This window comes from Pseudoliparis swirei, chromosome 17 (assembly GCF_029220125.1).
Source record: "Pseudoliparis swirei isolate HS2019 ecotype Mariana Trench chromosome 17, NWPU_hadal_v1, whole genome shotgun sequence".
In the NCBI taxonomy this organism is placed as follows: Eukaryota; Metazoa; Chordata; class Actinopteri; order Perciformes; family Liparidae; genus Pseudoliparis; species Pseudoliparis swirei.
In genome coordinates, this window is record NC_079404.1 from 15358739 (window position 1) to 15378785 (window position 20047).

At 41.0% G+C, this 20047-nt stretch overlaps 1 protein-coding gene across 3 annotated transcripts in view; it reads left to right on the forward strand.

The window, feature by feature from the left end:
* Positions 1-20047, forward strand: part of zcchc24 (zinc finger, CCHC domain containing 24) — a 36218-nt gene that overhangs the window by 4798 nt on the left and 11373 nt on the right. The window lies entirely within an intron of this gene.

Genomic DNA, 20047 nt, shown 5'->3' on the forward strand with positions numbered 1-20047 from the left:
AGCTAACTCGCTAACAGCATGAAGCTAACCCTGTCTGCAGAGCAGCAGAAGGAGACCGAACTGGCATCGAAAACACAACGAAGAAGTTCTGAAAAACAGACACATTCCCTCAAGAATAATGGAAACAGGCTGGTTACAGACATGATTGACTTTAACCAGAGAGTTATTGAGAAGTTTGCCAACTTTAAAGAGAGGGCTACTTTTCTGTACACGTAGTGGGGTCTACTCTGTCAAACACCCAATGTAACATGTGATCTCTTTCTGACTCTATTCTGCTCTGAACCTCTTTCATGTGAGGGTGAAACTCTATTATTTTGCAAACCTCTGAAACCCAACCCAATGTTTCTTAATGCTGCTCTGAACCTCTCATGCCCAAAGTTACAATGTGTTGATAGTTGTTATTGGACAGTGTTGAGCACGGTGTGTTCTTGAAATAAAGCTTTGTTTTTTACAATATTCTACTCAAAACCTCTTTTCTTCTCATTGTTGAGTGATATTTAAACCGCGTCGCCCAACTACGCCTCCCCCCCCCAAAAAAATCACCAGCCGCCACTGGTCTTCAGTAGTCATGTGTGTTTATGTGTGCTAGTGTGCATCTTAACTGCCACAGCATTACACTACAAGAAACCATTCGTTATAACCAAAATTACTTAACTTGTTGGACTTGCTTGAGGATCAAAGGTGAAACTGTCTTTCATTTCATTGGATCAAGAATGTTTTTCCAGAATCAAACAAACGTGAAGAAATACATAAAATGTCTATTCTGACATTTAACTAACAATAATGTAATCCACAAAAATCTGATTCTGTCTGTTACGATGCAGGTTTTTGAGAGGCACATGATGATCCACCTCGAGGTCTAACACTGAGGTTACGAGCACACTAATGTGTGTCAAATGCGGCCTCAGCTGTTCCCAAAATCTAACCTCATCTTGGAGGGCACCTGGAGGGTTTGGGGGTTTTGAATGATCCTGGCCAGTACACTTTAAATAAGGTCTGGGTATAGATGTCTATTTTAAGAATAAGGCCCTGGTTGGGAGCCCCACTGGCTGCTACAGCTTGATGCAGGTGTGCAATCCCTCAACATCTAAATGAGGGAATTTAGAACTTGTTGATATGAGTTTTGTGTTCATGCAAGGAAACTATAATGAAGTAGCGTAATGGAGAGTTTGCAGGAGTTGTTGAGGGGATGAATGGACTATGGAATTGCTGTGGTGGATCTGTCATTGTTGAGTTATATCACACCTTGTGAAAGGTCATTGCTGGGACCACAGAAGGACCTTATCTGATTTCATTAGAAGAACACAATGTCACTTTCCCTTGGAATTGAGGGAATTGTTCTTCAATTCCCTTGGGATTGAAGAACACAAAGTTGTTATTTTTGTTGGACTCCCGCTGCCGTTATAATCTCCTCTCTCTCTCCGACTCTTTTCTTTGTCTCTCTTCTATTTCTTCTCTCCCTTTTCTTGTGTGAGGTGCAGTAGTCCAAGCCCAGCCCTTTTGCATAGAATGAGGAGCAGATGTGAGATTACAATGCTTTGACTTGCTTTATGACATATGATGGCGGGTCTCGGGAGGTCTGTAAATGACCTGTGCACTGATGAAATATCTCCTGGACAGCTTCAAGCTGCAATGTGAGCATATCAGGCAATATGTAACTTTGTTTTTCCTTTATGAGTGGATGCACTAAGTTTGTGCACTAAGTAATACATCATATAGTCCCCGTTCAACACCTTTTCAGTTATTTATGTCTCTCTTGGGCTTTTTTTCCTCCATAAATTCACCTTCCATTTGTGCTACATTACTTACACTTTTGCCCAGTCACCTGTCATTACGTTACCTCTTCTTACTTTACAGATGTGACACGTCTTGCAATTTAAACATTGTTTTTAATGGCAAGAGTTTTCAAATAGCCCATTAACCAAAACTTGAGTCATTTTCAGAAAAATATTTTCATGTCCTACACTATCATAACTCTGATTCACAAGGTGCAGTGAGCACTTGTGTGCCCATTGAGTTTCTGGTATCTTTCTGCACTGGAATGCATTGAGGATGAATGTGCCGCTACTAATAGTGTGTGCTGTTCAGAGGGGCTTTGCCAGTGAAAACAGAGGCTCCGGCTTCACAGAGCGCTGCTATGTCATCCAGGTCCAGCATGGAGAGTATTTGTACAGTCTCTTCTTCACTTCATCACAACAAGTTGTATTGTGCTATGACTCTATTTGTTTATGTTTCACTTTTTAAAATGAAAATGGATTAATATCACATGTATTCACATGTGCAGTTATTTAAAAATAAAGCTGGTGATTTTCTGTATTTGCTCTCTGTCCCAAAAATTCTTTTTGTATCTGATGAGGTTCAAACATGTTACTCTTATAATTATTGTTGACCGAATCCTGATATTTCTTACAATATACATTTGAGTTTAGACTTCATTATCAAAAGATATGCTTTAAAACCACTTCATCTCTGTCAAAGTTAATTTAAAAAAAAGTTTGAAGCAGAAAAAGAGTCAGTAATTTAGTCAGTGGTGGATCCAATGCCTTAATCACTGTGGTCAATGGATTCCCCATCCCTTCCACTGCTTGGCTCCGAGGGAACAAGAGACAGGCAATTAGTTGAGGTTATCAAAGTGTTTATGCATTACTTGCAGTTTGAGACCTTTATTAGTGATAACATGTAAATAGTGGAATCACACAGAGGAAGCCTGTGGCTGTGCTGAGAGAATAATTTTTGCAGTGAACTCTTGGTAGTTGACTGAAAGCCACAGGCCTGGCAGCAGCTGCCCACTGCTCCCTGTCATGGGGAGAGAGCTGTTTTGTAAACTGGCTTTTATTCAGAAAATGAGGCCGCTCCCCTAGTTATGAGCAGAATGCCCCTCGCTGCCACGCTTTGGCCCCCTTCCAAGATGTCTTCCACTTGCACTCATGATTTGGTTGTGTTCAGTCACTGGACTAATCCTCTCCACAGTCGGCCCCACCTCTGGTTTGAGTGATCAAAATGATTGAATGACATTGTCTTGCTATGTATCCCTGTAGAAAGATTAACTTGTGGAAAATGTACGGAATGCAGGTGTGTGGGTATGTGGGGGTGGCTGCTGCTGCTGCTGCTGCTGTGTGTGTGTGTGTGTGTGTGTGTGTGTGTGTGTGTGTAAGTGTGTGTAAGTGTGTGTATGTGTCTCTCAGAGTTACTAAGCCCAATTCCTGGTTGCAATGCATTCCCCTGGTTCTGTCCCTCGTAAACTCAGGAAACTATACTTCCTGGACATGTTTTTTCACTCTTCTGAGAAATGTTAGATATTTTAAAACTGGTAGAACACTTATTCTTATGAGATCTTGAAAGCTCATATCATGACATGACATTTATCACTACTTCTGCTTTCATTGCATTTATTTCAAAGGTATTTCTCTTTTTTAAGTTAAGTTAAACAATAATAAATAAATAAACTTATCTAAGCTGTTTCATCAGGACATCCTCACATCATTTATATTCGAATGTTGTCCTGATTGGATCAAAGTGATGTATGATATCATGCTAACATGCATAAACAAAATAAAAACTAAAAAAGGTTAAAACTTTGGGAGATAATTTTGATGTTAGGAAACGTGATCATGTGCTGTCTTGCCATGAGTTAGATGAGATCATTAATGCAAGCAACCCAACATTGGAAACTCAAAATGAATTGAGAAAATATAAATTACAAATAAATGAAATAATAAATAATAAAACTCAATTCCTAATACACAGACTTAGACAAGAACATTTTCACCATAGCAATAAATCTGGTAAATATTTGGCAAGTCAAATTAAACAAAATAAGGAAAAAACTACAATCACAATCATTAAAGACTCAACAGGGAATCCAACAAATTCACCCGATGAAATCAATAAAATCTTCAGAAGTTTTTATGCCAAACTTTATTCATCTGAAAAGGACCCACACCCAGAAGACATCCATTCATTTTTCAACAGCATTGATTTACCACAGATTAACAAAGAACAAAAGAACACACTTGACTCCCCATTAACACAGGATGAACTTTGTACTGCCCTCCATCTCATGCCCAATAACAAAGCACCCGGACCTGATGGCTACCCTGCAGAGTTCTATAAACACTTTTGGTTCATCATAGCTCCACTTTTTCACAAGATGATAACAGAAATAAAACAAAATTTGCAATTCCCAGCAAGCATGAATACAGCCTGTATATCACTTCTTCTCAAACCAAACAAAGATCCAACTCTTCCATCAAGCTACCGTCCCATTTCCCTCCTCAATGTAGACATTAAAATCATCACAAAGGCACTAGCTCATAGATTAGAAAAAGTCACTCCATTTATAATTCACCCAGATCAATCCGGCTTTATCAAAGGTAGACACTCATACACTAACACACGCAGACTGTTTAATTTAATCAACTACTCATCATTACAACAAACCCAAACCATCATCGCCTCCTTAGACGCAGAAAAGCATTCGATAAAGTAAATTGGACATTTCTCTTAAGTGCATTAAAAGATTTGGTTTTGGGAGTCATTTATTAACTGGGTCAAAATTCTATACACTGCACCTACAGCCACCGTCATCACCAATGGACACACCTCTCACAGCTTCACACTGCACAGCGGGACAAGGCAAGGATGCCCACTCTCCCTCACTTTTCATCATTTTCATTGAACCGCTAGCTGCTGCCATTCATCAGAATACCATCATAAAAGGAATCCAAACACTCAATACCCATCACAAAATCAGTCTTTATGCCGATGATATATTGCTCTTCCTCCAAAAGCCATATTCATCGTTACAGGAAACTATTAAAATTATAGACACATTCTCCAAAATCTCTAACTACTCAATTAACTGGAACAAATCATTCATCCTTCCATTAGACAGTAACAGTTGGGATGGGGCAGGCCACACACCACCTATTCCTTTTTGCACTGGTGTCATTACTTATTTGGGAATACATATTTCCTCCAGGCTGTCAGAGCTGTTCACACTCAACTTCACTCCACTACTTAAAACAATAACCGACGACCTCCTCCGCTGGATGAAACTACCACTGTCACTCATGGGCAGAATAGCAACAGTTAAAATGACAATTATTCCTAAAATAAATTACCTATTCACAATGATTCCATCTCAACCCACTCACTCCTGGTTCAAATCTCTTGACTCACTCATTACTAAATTTTGCTGGAAAAATAAGACGCCAAGAATAAAACTGGCCACTTTACAACAAACAAAAAAACAAGGAGGACTTGAAGCTCCAAATTTTTCTCACTACTCACTAGCAAACCAACTTCAATACATTCTTAAATGGATCCACCCCACTCACTCAGACAACACATGGTTAGACATAGAACAGACAGTATGTAAGGACATCCACATTTCAGACCTACCATTTCTCAGCCAATCAATCAAACGCCATCCTTGCTTCAAAATGGTAACAATAGCAGAAACTCTGACAGCCTGGTGGAAATTCCACAAAATCACTAATGTCACTTTTGCACCTCAAATTTCACCCCTATATGGAATAATCTGGACATTCTAAGTAGTAATAAGCCTTTAAATCTCCACACATGGTCCACTAAAGGCATCACTCATTTGAAACACATCTTTAATCACAATACCCTGGTTTCATTCCCCCATTTGGTTCAGAAGTACGGCATCGGAAAAATCACTTTCTGGAATATCTACAACTTAAATCATCCTTCAAACAAAATTCAACATTAAGGCCACACATTTGGAATTACCTCCTCAACCTCACAGTTAATTAATATCACCTCCTCAAATAAATTAATCTCAAAAATATGTAGTATAATATCACACTCTGAAATAATAACCATACCAATAATAAAATGGAATTTGACTTGGCTATCACTCCTGATGCCGACTTCTGGACCAAAATCTGTACTAATATATATTTTATGACCAAAATACAAATTTACAACTAATACAATATAAAATACTTCACAGAATTCACTACACTGGGCACAAAATGTTTAAAATGGGTTTCACTACAGATATCTGTCCACATTGCATGCAAAATACTCAGGATAGTTACATTCACGCCACCTGGCACTGCACACCAGTTCAACACTTTTGGAAACAAATAACTGAGTCACTGTCTGTTTTCCTGGGCTGCCTCATCCCATTATCCCCATCACTCTGTTTACTGGGAGACATCTCATCTATAAACCTGAGCAAAACAAACTGCAAAATACTTCTCGTGGCCCTAACTATCGCCAAAAAAACAATCCTCGTGAACTGGAAATCAAGGAATAACACACATATCTTACACTGGAAAAATTTAATGTCAGAATATATTTCAATGGAACAACTCACCTCATCTATCATTTACAATACAACAGAACACCACAACATCTGGTCATCATTCACTATATTTTTACAAACATGACACCACTCCTCTTATTTTATTAGTTAATTCATAAATACACACGCACACACATATACACATGTACACATGCATCTGTCTTTCTTTCTTCTTCTCCTTCTAATTATTATTATGTTTGTTTTGTTTGTTTTTGTTGTTGTTTTTTCTTTTTTTCCCCAGAAATATTCTGACTTTATGATGTTATGTCCATTGTTTTGTCGTCTGCATTGTTTATTGTCCTCTAGGTGTTATGTCTATGTATTGTCTTTTGTCTTAAAATAAAATTATGAGGGGGAAAAAAAAAAAAAAAAAAGATGAGAAGATGTATTCTTTTTTAAAGATTTTTTTGTATGGATCAAACATCCAAATGTTGAATGGTGAGAGCCATGCCGGCTCTTTGTCCTTGTTTCCATTCTATGTGCTAAGCTAAGCTATCCAGCTGCTGCCTGTGAACTCATATTTAATTAACAGACTATCCGTGGTATGAACCCATTTAACTCAGCAAGAAAGCAGTTTTCCAAAGTGTTAAACTTTTCCATTAAAAGGTCACTGCAGAAATAAACCGTTTGAGGCTGCGGCGTCTGCATATTTCTCATTGCTTGGATTGCATAGATACGGAAGAAAAAGACAATAACCACAGACATTTTTGTGTTTTTTGGCCCGTCGTGTGACAAATTTGGTTTATCATGCATTACGCCAATGACTACACATGGAATATTCTGCATGTATCCATTTGTACAAAAGAGCAGGACCACAAGCATCAAATGTACTGTGTACAGAAACACATAGAGCTCATTGATCCACATAAAGAGCATAATAATGTGCCTTTTGTTCAATGGGGTTTGACACATTGGTATGCATATGATATATATAAACACAGACACACACACATGCATATATATGTGTATGTATAGATGTCAGACTACCCTTCATTTGACCTCTGCTCCACTTATCTCTGTAGTTATATCTGACTTGGTGCACTGCAAATGTGTCCCATGCCGTATATATGCTGATATGTAACTGAATCATTCAAGTGACTGTACTCTCCTTATTGCATAAGGATGGAGTTGAAAGGGAACTCACTTTGATAAGTGCAAGTGCTGACATCTCCTCTCATCTCAGTCCCTGTCAGCGAGTCCTCCTCCTGAATGCATCTGATCTGTATCTGTGACCATATGCCAATAACTGATGGACCTCACGCCTCCTGTGGTGGTAAATTCAGCAGCAGTCTGTCCTTCGTGACAAATGGTCCCCATCATCTCCCATAACAGTGTCAACACGGAGACCTGAGGCGAGCTGTGAAGTGAGGGCCTTTTCACACCAGAGGCAAATCCCAATTGGAGTAATGTGTGACTTGACAAAATGTGTGCTTTTTCTTCGGTTGTGGTGATAAACTTAATGACTCGTCCTTACTGCAGCCCACTTAGTCTACCATAACAAACACCAGTGGCTGTTGTTTGGTGTTCTATATCCACCCTGTTTGTTTCTTGCAGAGCAGTGAACCATTTCCAAATTGCTTAGCAGTCATGCTGGGATAATTGTGCAACCACTTTGTTTTAATGTTTCAGTTTGTTGTTGTACTGGGGGATGGGGGTTGAGTAAAGCGGCAATGTGTCAATTACACATTGCAAGTGTATAATTGACCAGTGTTACCTTTTTTCACAGCGCTATCTGTGTGCTTCACTCTTGGAAAACAAATATCTTAGGGGAGCAAATGGTCACTTCCCTGCTTCCTACCCCCCTTCCGCCGGCCTTGCTTGGACCACCCACCTCCGAACATGGCCTATATTTTGATCGCCAGTTCACATCTTGCACAATCGTGATGCTATCGCTTTGTCAAAATCTGTCCACAGACATATAAACAGCGGTACACAGAAGTCTCTCTGTAGTAGATGCACAGTAGGTGTCTCCAGGAGCTAATCTGACCATTAAGACACACTCAGACTCATCGGGTGAACACACACCCTGGCACGGCCTCTAATTTAATCAGGTTGAGGTCTGAAGGTGAATGTCTCAAATTAGGAGCAAGACTTTTGGGTTGTAGAATAGAATACACAGTTTGTTTAGGGAACAAATAGACTAATACAACTTACGAGAAAATATAATTGAAGATAAACTAATTTGCTTCACACAGGTCCAATTTTTCCCAGCTGGCTCTGGTATTTCAGCCAAAATGCCTTTCACTCTCTTCACAGTCCATTTGGTTCTTAACCTGTAGCTTCCTGTAAAATTTGGTCACTTAAAGTCTACTTTATTATTCCTATGTGCCGTTTTTAGTCCTTATTCAGAACGGCTCCGCCTCTGGCAAAACATTTGTCAAATCTTGTATTGGAAACATGCTGTTAAATTGTTTGATAGTTGGTATGGTGCTGATTATTCAACAGTTCAACAGATTATGTGGGCTTAGCAGAGACGGAGACGTTAGCTGTCCCCTGGAGGCTAATGTTCCTGCAGGAGAAAGAATATAGAAATACATCTGTCCTTCTGATTTCTATTTAACAAACCGCCTGCCTCCACTGAAAGATATCTTTAGGGGAATCATTTATTGACATTTTCCTCTGGCTCCACCAGCTGTTTTCTGTCTTTGTTTCATTCTCTCTCTCTCTCTCTCTTTACGCATCCCGCAGTTTGTTAACCCCGTCAATAAACCATCTTTCAGTCACACTTCAGCATTTGTCATGAGAGAATGTTTCACATGTTAGCCCCGTGATCTCTGCCCATGGGGCCAATTGTGACGTTGCTGCTGTTATGTGCAGGGAGGCAGGCCGTATGGATGTGTCACTGTCCTGGCGAGGAGCTCTGTCAGACACAGAGAGGGTATAGTTCAAAAGCTTCAGATGGGCACAAGAGCTGAGAGCCAGAGAGCCAGCGAGCCAGCGAGCCAGCGAGCCAGCGAAAGAGAAGAGGGCACTTCCCCTGAAAGGAAATCAAAGTTTAAAGAATGATACACGTGCGGTTTCCTGCCAGCTGGTTTGTGTTCCGTAAAGAAATCCCATTCTTCCTCTGAGTTTTTGCTGAGGCAACAATCGCACCATTTCCTGTTTTGGTAACCGTAATAACCCCATCTCCGGGAGGCGGTGCACTGTATCATCTACCATAGCCAGGTGACTTTAGCTCTCGGATTAAATGTTGAAATATGATGAAATGACAACTCCCAACTCCCAACTCAGGAGAGAGAGTTGTTCGATGAAACAATGTAGTGACTTTAATCTGTCATCTTTTTCCTAAATCAATAAACTGAAGCTTCTTTCTAGCTTCAGACTCAGGATTATGCCTAATTTGGAGTTGATGATAACCTACTTTGTTATAAGAATCTTTTGTCCTGTGACGCGGCTCAGCCAGCACTGAAAGGATGGAATTAATAAAAGGAAATAAACAATAACGTGTTTGGGGCAGTTGCTCCTGACATTGCCTGCCTGTCTCTGCAGCATGAGAGAAACCAGGTCACCATTCGTTTTAGAAGCTGGTCTCCTTATGTGCTTCCTCTGGTCTAGTACCTTGCCACAAACCCCTTTAAGAACATGTTACCTCTCTACTGGATGTCAGTCAATTAACACATCAGGATGTTAAAGAAAAGACTAAACTTGATTAATTACTTACAGTAACAATACTTTTGTTGACCTTCTAAACAAGACTACAGTGTCATGGGGGTCAGCAGCCAAACACGGAGGCCTCCGGAACTAGAACAGGATGGTTCCCTCTTCACTGAGGGAGGACGGAGGAATCAGAGGGTCAGAGATCAGCATTCTTTATTTTATATTAATTTTCTGATTTATTTGATTATAATAATTTAGGATAGGAATATATAAGCATGTTTGCTTCTACCTATACCTTTTCAGTCTTTCTGTTTTGTATATTATATAGAATAATATTGTATTGCAATGATTGAGTGAATAAAATACACAACAACAACAATGATGTCCTGTTAGCACACCAGGGTTGTGTTAGCTCATACTAAATGCAATGTTCCCCCCATATAAAGAATATATGTCCATCATGGATAGCGTTCAATATACAATATATCACTGCTCAACTTTTGGTGGGTTAAACTTCTCAAATGTGATATGTTGCTGCATTTCCTGGGGTTACACAGTACATTGTATCTCTTTAGGTTTTGAGCAAATTAAGACAATAACCATGGGCTTTTAGAAAGTGATGGGCACTTTTCACTGTTTTGGGATGTTTTATAAACCAAGTGATTATTCAATAAATTGAGAAAATAATCTTCAGATAATTATGGTTATTTTCAGCCACAGATGGAGCATTTTGTGTTCAGGTTTAAATCTTTTCTTCTCTTGGCGTTGTAATAACTTAAATACTAAAGGACTGACTGCCAAACCCATTTTACAGCTCACAAGCGCAGCTAATTGGAATTGAAAATACCTGATTAAGCTTCTCTACTTGCAGACACTTTACATGAAGTGTTTACATTGTCCTCTACACGTTACAACGGTTACCATTTTCTATACTTAAACTTTAATTGGCAAGCTGAGAAAATTAGAGCGGGAAAAGGACTTCAGAATGGATTGAAGTTCGTCACACCAAACTACCAGACTCAAACATCCACATCAGATGGGCAACTAAACATCAGGCTTCTCTTCAGGTTGATTGGTATGTGGTCGAAACTAATTCCTCCTCGTAGCAGCACCGACTCTTGTCACATGAACCACAGAGATTCTTAAGTGATGTGAGACAGACTGCCAGAGAGGACAGACAGAGACACTGTGAAGCTGCGAGTGCTGGCACACAGGACTGGATTTGGTGTCGAGAGATCAGGGACTGACACTGCTGGCTTTGTGTCGCGCTTGAATGGGCACCTTCGGGAGAGTCTGCGGTTCTGAATGGGCACCATTGGGGAAAGCCCAAGTGGTGGGAATGGAGGCTGGTAATTAAGGCAGTCATTGTACATCTGTAAGATCTGCTAGACAGAGAGGTCAGGAAGGCATGCCGGTATTGTTCCCCCAGCAGGGCCCTCACTTCATTACAGTGGTGCGTCAGACTCAAGTATGTTTGGATAGAGTCTTGGATCTTACTGAGGGACAACAAATAATTACAACAACAAACCAGACAGGCGTTCCTGTATAGTCTGCTTGTCTATATGTCAACGTATAGACTATCTTCTCTTCTCTGGCTTTAATGTAGCGTTGTTTTCTCTCGCTCTCTCTTTCTGCTTCATTATCTTCAACTCCTTCTCTGCCAGGCAACCCCGGAGCTCCATCGCTCTCAGGAATCAGGACTGTGTTAACCTTCAATTAAAACTTAGTTATGGCAAATATGTGAAGTCAAAGGGGTGTGTGTACTTAGTGAGCGACAAGTCAGCAACAGTATATTGTCGTGTTGGTGGAGACATTGTTGCTAGTTGTTGCCAGTGCTTGTTCATAAGCTATGTAGGTAATAGAAATATGTTTATCAAGGAAATAACTTTAAAACTTTTATAATTTGACTCTTTTATTACGGTGATGATGGGTTTTCTCGAACTGAAGTTTAATTGTAGGTCTCATTCTGTAGCTTTCAAGTGAAAATAGATTTTGGTGACGGCCCCTTTACTTACTGTAAAAAAACAAACATTTAATTTAAAAACTTTTTCTGTCCCTCCTCTCTGTCTGTACGCAGTGCCCTGTAGTGTGTCGGGAAGTTTCTGGCAGGGATGAGGGCTGGGGGAGGTGAGCCATGGGAATGTTTTTACAGGGTGACCCCTGATCTTCCTTCCAGTTCCAGCAAAGGCTCCGAAGGCCCTGCGTCTGTCTCCGACAGCGAGTAGCGACTGCCCTGTAAACAGATAAGGCTCATCAGGGATGTGGGAGACGTCTTGTATCAGACAATGTTTCTCTTTCATTGTGTCATAGCAGATAGACAGACATTTTCACTGTGAAAAACAGATATGGCTACTACCTGTCAACGCATTTTTATTTTTGAGGAGTTATACAGAGAAAGAGTTTTCATAGCAAGAGCACCGAGAAACCATGTAAGGCCGTAGGTCCAATATAGCATTGACACCAAGCGACACTGAGATTAGCAACACACGTCTGCAGTATATCTGGCAGAGGGACTGACAGAAATATACAGACACACACGCTCACAAACACATCCACCACAGGCTCACACATGCAAACATAGACAACAGCAGTATGAACTTCCTGTGACAGATGACAAGATGTTGTGTGCACCTCTGTTCACCCTGGTCCACCGCCAAACCTGCTCTTGTCATTCACTGAGCTGGTAACCCAATGCTGGTGTGCAGCTGCACAACTCGGCTTAGTGGGACCGTGGCTGAGTCCAAGGCTCGGAGAGGGCAGGGGGGGAATTCACACCCACGACCCCACTTAGCATTAACTCCTATAGCGCCCTGTAAATATGGCGAGTGTAGGAGGATGGAAAACTCATCCTATATTTGTAAAAAAGTGGCAGCCTTCATGTCAAGCCATTGGTGAATGCAAGCTTGTGGGTTCAACCAGGGCAGATTCCATGGCCTAGTTGGCCCGTATTTGGTTTTTCTATGAATATATAATGAAGCGAGAGAAATAATTCTGTCAAAAACACAAGTTTTTAAAAAACAGATTGTTTTTGTTATGAAGTAAAATACCCACACGCTTGACTCTCAGGGGCGTGACACTGAGATCCGTAGCCGATTAGGGAAGCTGGGTTGTGGAAATCTAGGAATCTGGGAATAGGGTTTTGGCAAAGAGAATGCTGGCATGGGGATATGCCTGCAGCTGTCTTGGACATGACGTGGGTCTGTTACTTAGGAGAACATTGGACCTACACACACACACACACACACACACACACACGTACACATGTGTGCACACACACACCATGCCTATTTTGCAAGCATTCATTGTATAGGAAGCCCGCCAAAAGAGCTGGGGAGTAAGATGATAATTTAAAATAATACTGGTCTGTTGGGGCACCAGGGAAATTTCATAGTAATCAATATATTTTGGGAGGAGTTTCCTTGAAAATTGTATATCCTCTCATTATTTTCAGCCTATGATGCGAGACCTCCACCTCCAGTTTATCAAAACAACCACAAATTTCAGGTCACCAAATTTCATTTGTACGCAATAACATCATTAAAGACGACTTAGCTGAGATTTGTTTTAATCTAAATCAACAGATCTGCATATTGTGTCAGCGTTGCCAATTTATATTCACAATATAATAATTAAAAGCTGGATGGTTTCCCACTTCTAGAATTGTTTTATGATCCTTTAACTAAGCCACTGACAGAAAATATATTGTCCAAAGTCACAAACACATAGAAGTTAGTGAATAATAATCTTATTAAATAATGATGAAAAGTGCTCTACTGGGTGTATTTTCTTTGTTTTAGTTTTTTGTGTGTAAATTGACAACTATAGTGGTTTTTTTATTACTACCAAAGTGTAGCAATCCTACCTGCATTTATTTTCTATTATTATTCTATATTTCTATCTATTATTACAATATTTTTAAATATTTAAAAAAAGCATATTGTTCTTGTAAATACGTTTTTATATTGTCTATAATTGAAGACATTTTAAATGACTAAATAATTAAATTGCCTGGCCCAGCTTCCCCACTTATCATGACTGACAGCTGTGGGATGTTTTATCTTCGGTGCAGCTGTCTTGATTTACCTTTTCCCTGTGTGATATTTCAGCATGTCAAAAAACAGACTAAACACAAGTGATACGCTCGGTACTGTTACAGGAATCACGAGCGTCTGAGGGAATGTTGAACCTAGAATCTCGTTATGTTTTAAGATCATTTGGGAAGGCATTGGTGTGTATGTGTGCTTTTTCTTCCAGTAGAAACACACACATACTATCCACAGACGCTTACAGACACTTACTCTGTCTAGCAGAGACCATTTCCTAGAATGAATTATTTTGGCGCCCCCACAGAGCTGGAAATGGACTTGTGGTTATTCTTTAAAACAGTTGTTGGAGTGGTTGTCCTCTCTGTATCACAGTGAGATAACAAACCCATTTATAATGACTCGTGATCTCGGTGGTTAAACCCAGAAACCCACAGGAGAAAAACCTGTAACCTCAAGTGTCGCGGCGTACTTAAAACTATTTATCTCCAGGTCATTTTAACTGTATTAATGTCCACCTTAAATAGTCTGCACGGGTGGTATTTGATGCACCTTCAGGTCCATGTGGGTGTGTGATCCTTTTAGGAAGTGTTGCCTGTTGAGGTTGAAGTTTTTAAATAGCTGTGGATTTGATTAGATAGTATGGTTGTTATCGTTCCTCAGTACATAACACTTTACTTCACCTTGTTTCTGCTGCTTCCCTCACATGTTAGACCTGGGACAGGATGCATGAAGCAGAGCCACACATTCCTCACAGGCATTTTTAATCTTGGAAACAACTGTGATGTGCGATTGTGAGTAAACTGCTTTTTATAGTGTCATGAAATGTCAAGCTCATATGAATAGCTAAAATATAGAGCTTCGTGAATATGAAACCTTTTTAAGAATAGCTCCCTGACCCACATGGGTGCAATGCAGGTTTAGATGAGTGCTAGTTGGCTATTGATGGGAAGTCTAATGAGCTCACAGACCGTTTGTCGGCTAAAATTAGAGTCTTATTTTTTATCTTTTTTTATCGATGCATAAAACATTTGCACATGATGGATTGACGGTTAATATATTAATTGAATCTGACACTTCAATTCACATGTTACATATGCTGTGTGTGTGTGTGTGTGTGTGTGTGTGTGTGTGCGCGCATAATAAGCTCCCAGCCAGAGGGAAGTGTTACAAATAGCTTCTTGAAAGTGGCACTGTTGTGCCAGCTCTCTGCTCACCAGACTTTAAATCTATTAAAGTACCACTTTTTCGCCAAATGTAGCTCAGTGATATTGAAATTAATGGATGTAGATGATAGATTGTATGATCAATTACATTTAAATTAAATTTGCATGAAAAAAATATGCTTTTTCTTGTATATTACATTACATATCCAAAGCGATTTACAATAAGTGCATTTAACCATGAGTCCAAACTCAGAACAACAAGAATCAAGAAAGTAACATTTCTTCAAGAAAGCCAAACTACAAAAATGCCATAAGTGCTGATATATTTTCTTAAATGTAAAATGTAATAAATCATAGTGTAAGGTAGAGATTATGTGCGAATATCTGTCTATTTTAAATAATAATTTCTTCTTCTATATTATACTGTGTGAGAAAAAGTTTAAATGTGTAGAATAAATGCACTTGGTGGAACACATGTTAGCATGGGCATAAACCCAAAGTGTGTGTACACATTCAAGTGTGCAAGATAAGAATGCTTATCTCAGCAGTTGTGTACAATGGACTGTGAAGCAACAGAAGGGTTACAAGCCACGGTGATCTCCACCGTTATGGCCAGCATAAGTCACTGCTGTTTTAGAATAGTGAAATAAATATGTTCCCCATATCTACACATGCACATTTTGTTTATTGGGAATATTGTACGCCTGATTATTACGAAGGAATCCTGCTATAATGCTTGAGCGAAGTGAAAACCACATCTTTGGTAAAAACATTCATGTCCATCAAGACTGGTAACAAGCTTTCTTTTCTGCCGTAACAGGTTGCAGACACAACTGCAAAAGCCTGCTTTCCTCTGTGGTGTGTGCTTACAAGCATCCGTTTGCTTCAGTGTGAGGTTCAGTTTAAAAGCCCCACAAACCACATTTTAGATGTTTTAGCTGTCCTGAAATAGACCAAACCACATGATTGATAGGTATATGGATACTAAAACACTGTTATGAAAAGTTCAGGAAATATTTCCTTGTCGAGTCTCAGAGAAGGATCAGGCATGATTGACTCTTTGATCTTTCTTGATGTTTCACAGAGGAGAACCAGTCCTGGTTTAAACCACAGCCAGGTTCCTGACTCTCCCCCATGTAGCATTAATCAGACAGACCGCTAAGGCCACAACGCTAACTGAATCCACATTAAAGCAATTACAGGTCTTATCAGAAATGCTACGGTTAATGAGCAAACCAAACAAAAACTCCAAAAGACTCAAAGCTAATATTGTGGAGTGAACCCCATCCACTCTATCTGTAAATCTATCTCTTTCTGGACCACAGCTAAATCAAATAAAGATCCGGAGATGAAGACACAAGAGTAGACACAGATATGTGCATGGACACACACGTGTGTGTGTGTGCGCTCACACGCATGCAGAAATGCACTACACAAAGGTTCTTGGCTGGTTCGGTGTGCTTGTGTTGCTCTCTGAGTGCTGCCCTGGGGGATGCGGAGAGGCAGAGCGGGGCCTGAGCTCCTCCGCTGCTCCTTTGTTTACACTGATGGTTTCCAGATGCTAGCTAGTGATCAGAGCGCTACGGAACACTGGGGAGCAGCCTAGCAGTTTGGGACTTGTGCCAGCCAGCCAAGATTGAGGCAGCTCTATCTGGGATACTTTTTAAAACAAACCATGGCTTTGCTTTTGTAATAACCCTGCAATTGTTTCCAACGGCTGAGAGAGTTTCAAGAAGGGGAGATTATGAAGTATCATTATGCGGTGATCCGAACTACAAAAGTGTCTAGGTCGACGCACACATCATGCACAATGATGTCTGAGTGTTTTTAAACAGCAGACGCTGCAAATATAGACACGCTGCAATGTCAAAACCACACAAAAACAAATCCAGCAGAAAGCGCTGCGTATTCAATCAACACAACGTTCTCCAGGCCTCGAGTGAAACTGCTTGATTTTTGACCTGAGGAAACAATCAGACGTTGGGTGCTTGGCTTTTTGCAGCACGTGTTTGTTTTTTCCGATGTAGAACGTTTACATTGTTGTATTTCTTTTGGACTTTTATTTGTGTTTTTTGAATCGGCATCGTTTTGGAAGCTGCATGTCCCCTTATTGACCTCGTTGGCCACCGTAGATTGTTGTTATGAACTGAGGTGCATTGTGCTCAAGGGAAGGCACATTTATCACTTAACAGCACACCTGTTCCTCCCGTCACTTTCAGCCTCAGCCAGTTTTCTTTACAGGCATTAGAAAGAGACAGCTGCACCAGCAAAGGAGCCGTGCAGAGAGAGAGAGAGAGAGCGAGAGAGAGGTGACAGAGAAGGCAGAGAAAAAGAGAGACCCTCAGAAAACAGTGGCTGTATTTAGAGCGTGTAGTGCATGGTGGGATTGATAAATGGTCCCCACAATGCACCTGGCTGAGATTCTGGCACGGTGTTGGAGCTGTTTAGTCCAGCAGCGGAAACAGCCAATAAAAAAATGCTTGTTCTGTGTGCAGTGCGACACAGCTGAGGTAGTGACAGTGTCATTCTTGTGAGAGACTTAAAGCAGTGGCCATCTGCACACCCTCACTTGGCCCTTAGTTCTGACTGACAGTCTGATGACTGCATCCTCAGATCTTCAGATGCTGTGATGTCAGATAACGCTGGTAGTGATGGTCAAGGATACGAAGATTTAACTGAGAACAGTTACAGACTTGGGTCAAAGAGTGCTTTTTCTTCTTTGCTCCATTCTTCTAGGTGCAGTGTAGAGAGGTTTACCACATCCCATAATGTCATGTGTGAAAGTATGTGACTTTTCATGTTCGGCGTTGCCTTGATGTGGTCACTACAAAGCAAACTGTGGAATTTACATTACATTACATTACATGTCATTTAGCAGACGCTTTTATCCAAAGCGACTTACAATAAGTGCATTTCAACCTAGAGTACAAACTAAGAACAACAAGAATACAGGAAGTAACATTTCCTCAACATAGTCGAACTACAAAAGTACCACAATAAGAGCTATTTAAGTGCCACTGAAGTGCAAATCTGTGTTTTAATCCAGATATAGTCGGAAAAGGTGTGTTTTCAGTCTCCGACGGAAGATGTAGAGACTTTCTGCTGTCCTGATGTCAGTGAGGAGCTCGTTCCACCACTGAGGAGCCAGGACAGCAAACAGTCTGGATGTAGAGTGATTAGCTCGAGGTGCAGGACTCACAAGTCGGTTGGCTGTTGCCGAGCGGAGCGAACGCGCCGGGGTGTACGGTGTGACCATATCCCGGATGTAGACGGGGCCCGATCCGTTCAGAGCACGGTACGCCAGAACCAGTGTTTTGAAGCGGATGCGGGCAGCCACCGGTAACCAGTGAAGAGATCGGAGGAGCGGAGTGGTGTGGGTGAATTTCGGGAGGCTGAAGACCAGTCGAGCTGCTGCATTCTGGATGAGCTGCAGAGGTCGGATGGCCTTAGCAGGTAGACCAGCCAGGAGGGAGTTGCAGTAGTCAAGGCGTGAAATGACCAGAGCCTGGACCAGAACCTGTGCCGCCTTCTGAGTAAGAAGAGGACGTATTCTCCTGATGTTGTGCAGCATGTACCTACAGGAACGCGCTGTCGCAGTGATGTTGGCCGTCAGGGAGAGTTGACTGTCTAGTGTCACCCCGAGGTTCCTGGCAGTCGGGGGCCAACACAGAGCTGTTGAAGGTGATAGTCAGGTCGTGGGTGGGGGAGCCTTTCCCTGGAAGGAATAGTAGCTCGGTCTCGTCAGGGTTGATTTTCAGGTGGTGAGCAGACATCCACTGAGAGATGTCGGTCAGACAGGCAGAGATTCGCGTACCTTAAATGTATTACTTTCCCCCGAATGACTCCAAAAGCGTTTCTGGTGTTGTCTGACAAACAAGCCTCAAGCTATTCCTTTTACATTTTATTTTGTACTGGAAGAAAGAAACTTGGCTTGGATATGAGGTGTTTCTTTGTTAAAGGTTTATTTTGGAACAGGTTTGACACAAGGACACATTTGTATCCATTATGTTGCACTTCAAGCTTTTCAAAAAAAAATTGTATCTAGAATCCAACAAACCACCTTTTTTTAATGTTACAGTTTATTTGAAGACATTTCAAACATCCAAAGACTTGGCATTATTCTTATTAAAGCTGAGCTGCGTTTTCCAACAAAGACCCTGTTCTCCAAATGCAGACCAGACAAGTGGTTGCACACTTACTGCCCACCCTCTTCCAAAGCCCCACTGTTGTTTTATCCACCAAATCCCTTGTTTTCTCACAGAGGCAGGCAGATAAACCGCTGAATGGCATCTAGCATTCACATACAAACACAAGCTGGACCGTCAACGCTGTCTCCTCGTATGTGTTGTCTGCGGACTGACTTGAGGGCAATAGGTGGAGGCCAAATCAACTGGAGTAGATATCTCGTTTTAATATGACCAGTACGTATGAATTCCCATATCCACAACCTTGAAAGAAGCAGACTTTTACAACGATTACTCCTAGGTTTAGCTTGGAAGGGACGTCTAATACTAAACTAAGACTAACCTATCCTGTTGCTGGAGAATTAAGGGTTCAGGTTTGTGTCTGCTGTCTGGCCACTGGTCATTACTCTCGCCCTGGAATGTAAGATCACCACAAATGAAAGATCACCTTGAGGCTTCAGACAGTGGTCTGGACCACATTTTTTTTCTCCAGTGGTCAGTAATAGACATCTCTTTATGATTTACACTCGAGGAGAATTTCAAGATGTTTTTTGTGTCAAGATGGTATTCAAACTGCAATTTCAGAGTCCGATGCCCGGGCTGCATACCTTCATCAATTATACGGCATTACCCTTCACAGTGGGTGTCGTCTGGACCGGGACCGCTCACTTAAACACACCTCTGCCAATCCAGTAATCTACTTTGCAATAACTTCCTAAT